Below are 4200 nucleotides of genomic sequence, written 5' to 3' on the forward strand. Positions count from 1 at the left end.
TTTCACGTAAGGTTTCATTGGTCATGCAGAGGTTTGTTTCTTTTTATGTAGTAGAATTTATTTATTTTCCTTTTGTGGCTTCTGAAGTTTGAGTCATATTTAGTCATATTCCTTTATCCAAAGCCATGCAGGAATTATCCCAAGTTTTCTTATATTTTTATGCTTTCATTACCTACCTATAAATCTGTTATCATATTTGGAGTTTGTCATGTTGTAAAGTGAGAAATACGGATGCAATTTTATTTTCTTAATGAATAGGTAATTATCCCAGGCCATTGTTTTGTTTTTCCCATCCCCTTTTGAGATGCCACTTTTGTCATATATACTATATTCCCACATAGCTATGAATCTATTTCTGACATATCAGAAACAGGCTTTTTTGTCTGTCCCATTGGTCTGTCAATGTTCCAGTATCACACAGTTTTAGTTATTGTTTTATATCTGTGTCATTAAGGATTCTGGGATACCAATTCCAATATGTGGGTTTTTCTCCACATCAAGCATTCCCCAACATTAACTGGGTGTCCTATAATTCAACTCAGTTCTGACACTATCTATCTGGAGAGAGCATCAGATCCCACAGGTTAAGGGCTGACAAGAGATTTTCACATATTGAGGTATATAGGGCAACTATTCATGTTCAAAACTTATTAGACTTGAACTAAAGAAGACTAGGGGGTCCAGCCAAATGGCCTAGTGGCTAAGTTCAGCACATTCTGCTTTGGAGGCCTGGGTTCATGGGTTCAGATCCCAGGTGTGGACCTACAATACTCATCAGCCATGCTGTGGCAGCAACCCACATATAAAGTGGAGGAAGATGGGCACAGTTGTTAGCTCAGGGCTAATCTTCTTCAGCAAAAAAAAAAAAAAAGAAGAAGAAGAAGAAGAAGCAGCCCCAGCCGGACTTATGGCCTATCAGACATACATTGTGTATCTGCTTTAACTAAGAATGTATACTTCCCCTCCTACACCCTATTGGTAATACCCTATTGGTAACACAGCCCATATTGGTCCCTTTCCTGACATCAGGGCCCTGTTGACCTGCTAATTTGCAACTAAATACCTCTTTGAAACTTTGACGAAAATGTATCCTGGGTGTGTTTAATGTATGCTCTTTGTTCTAACAAGATGGAAGACTGTACTGAAAACCGTGTTTCTCTGGAACACTTTCTAAAGCCTTCCCGGGTTATAATCCTCACTCTGCTCAGTAAACGCACCTTATTTTTCTTATCTATAGGATGGTTATTGGTTATTTGACGTCAGCAGGGCTCAGTTCCACAAGACTGCCCTCTCCCCCACTCCAGATGCCAATCACCAGTCCAGGTTGTCACCGGTGCTTCCAACTGACCCGCTATAAATTGGGCCTCCCACGATCCTCTCTTTGAGTTCTATTAATTTGCTAGAGTAGCTCACAGAACTCAGAGAAACATTTTACTACTAGATTGCTGGTTTATTATAAAAGGACGTAACTCAGGAACAGCCAGATGGAAGAGATGTGAAACTGGTGAGCAGTTGGCCAGTGATGATTAGGTAGGTAGTAATTAATTTTTTTCTTTTTTGCAATTACTGATTATAGTTTTTAGTTGTTCCCCTGCCCATTAACTGTGCTGCTGAGGCAATATGCTATCTGACTCCCACTAGCTTCCTATAGATAACATCTCCCTGGTGCCTGGGTCACCATGGTAATGGGTGTTTGAGCTGTTTTTCAGGAATCAGGACCCCTTGTCCAGTTCAGGCCAGTTGAGACCAGCAACACATCCACTGGGCCCATGCAGATGCATGGTAAGTGACCTTTTCACATCAAGAGGCTAAAACCTCCACCCTCAGATCATGCTAATGCCGCCATTTTGTGAACAAGCATCCTGTGAAGAGGCATGAAGCCTGGCTACACTTTTGCAGATCATCAATGACCTCACCTCTCCTCACCTCCAATCACCTCTCTCCACACTTCAGACCACTTTGCCCCCTACCCCATAAGTATCCCTGAGTCCCCATTTTCCAGGAGGTGGATTTGAGACTCATTCTCCTGTTTCCAAACTTGGCTGCCTTGTGATTAAACCCTCTCTCCGCTGCAATCTTGTCTTCTCAGTGTTTGACTTTCTGGGTAACTGGCAAAAATGAACCTGGTTCCATAACAGTTGCATAGGGCAAGGTATTAGGAAAGGGCCTGGACTTTCCATGCGCTCACCAGGAGCCACTCTCCCCGAATCTCCACATGTTCACCAACCCGGAAGATCTTTGAACTCCATCATCTTGGGTTTTTAATGGAGGCTTCATTATGTAAGCATTATTGATTTAATCATTGGCCATAGTCGATTGATTCAACATCCAGCCCCTCCCTCCTCCCCAGAGGTTGAGGGTTGGCAGGGTAGGGGGGTCCAGTGGTGGGGGGCTGAAAGTTCCAACCATCTCATCACAGGGTTGGTTCTCCTGGCAACCAGCCCCCCATCCTTAGGTGAGGTCAAAAAGTCACCTTATTAACATAACAAAAGACACGTTTATCACTCCCATCCCTTAAAAAATCCCAAGGGGGCCCCCCACCCCAACCCCGGCCCCGTCGCTGAGTGGTTAAGTTCGTGCACTCCGCTGCGGTGGCCCAGGGTTTCGCTGGTTTGGATCCTGGGTGTGTACATGGCATCACTCCTCAGGCCATGCTGAGGCGGCATCCCATGTGCCACAACTAGAAGGACCTACAACTAAAATATACAACTATGTACTGGGAGGATTTGGGGAGAAAAAGCAGAAAGAAAATTAGAAAAAGGAGATTGGCAACAGTTGTTAGCTCAGGTGCCAATCTTTAAAAAAAAAAAAAACTGTTAAAAAAATATTCCAAGGGTTTTAGCTCTGTAGCAGAAATAGGGACAAAGACCAAATATATATTTCTTATTATAAACCACAATATTACAGTCATAGAACTGTTTCCCTTTGTTGATTGTCTTCTTTTTCCAGAGCTTTCCTGGCTTCCTACAAAGTTCATATTTCCATACGAACTTTAGAATCAATTTGGTTTAAAACACAACTCTTTTGGTTTCTTATGTATATATGTGTTTTAATCTTTTCAAACCTTTCTAAAATTGAAAATATCAAACATATATAAGTGTAGACAGAATAGTGTAAGTGAGCCTTCGTGGATCCCCACCAACTTCAACGATCATTTTATAGCCAATCTTTTTCATCGATCCTCCCACTCATTCTCTCCTCTTATATTATTTTGAAACATATCTCAGATACATCATTTCATCTGTAAATATTTAAACATATAAGTCTAAATGATAGGAATTATTTTTTGCAACAAAATCACAATACCGTTATCACACAGGCACCTAAACATTCTTTTTAACAATAATTCCTTACTATTCCATAATAGTCTCATAAATACCCTAATTTTTTCTGGTTTTTAATTGAGATCAAACTGAATTTGTAGATTAACTTGCAGAGGACTGACATCTTGACAGTGGAGTTTTTGCGTCCACAGATAAGTTAAGCCTTTCCATTAGTTGAAGTCTTCTCTTAGTCATCCATGCCGTTTAGGTGTTTCTTCATACAGGTGGTTTAATTCTTTTGATTTTTTTTTCATCTTTGTTGTGGCTTTTGTAAATTATATCCTCTAACTGGTCCTTGTTTGTATTTATGAATGATGTTGTTTTATATGTGATACTTTTTATACACTAACTTGCTGTGGTTTCTCCTAGTTTGTAATGGATTTTTAAATTGACTTGATTGCATTTCAAGGAATTCATCTAATTATCTGCAAATAGCCATGGTCAGAGTTCCTCACTCATTTTCACCTCTAATTTCTTTTGCTTACCTAATTGCATTGACCAGTGACTCCAGATCAGTGTTAAATAATAATAATAACAGTGGACATCCATACCTGGTATGGGTGAATGAATAAATGAAGACAAAGATGCTATTTTGAGAAAGACTGTTGAATAACACCATCTTCTTTTAAATACAAATTCACTGTTCAATGCTCCAACAACATGATTCATCCTCAGAAGCTAAACTACCACAAGGAGATTGAATTCACTTTCCTACTTTTTATTAGTAAAATTCATCCACTTTTTACTGGTAAGTATGAAACATTGTAAGCCTTCCCTCCCACTCTCAGTTTTCGATTCCCATGGGTGTGGGAAATCTAAGGGGATGGGAATACTTGAATATTCTGGACCTGTGGTCACGGCCTTCTGCACCAGTTCT

This window comes from Equus quagga, chromosome 8 (genome assembly GCF_021613505.1).
Source record: "Equus quagga isolate Etosha38 chromosome 8, UCLA_HA_Equagga_1.0, whole genome shotgun sequence".
NCBI classification, from domain to species: Eukaryota; Metazoa; Chordata; class Mammalia; order Perissodactyla; family Equidae; genus Equus; species Equus quagga.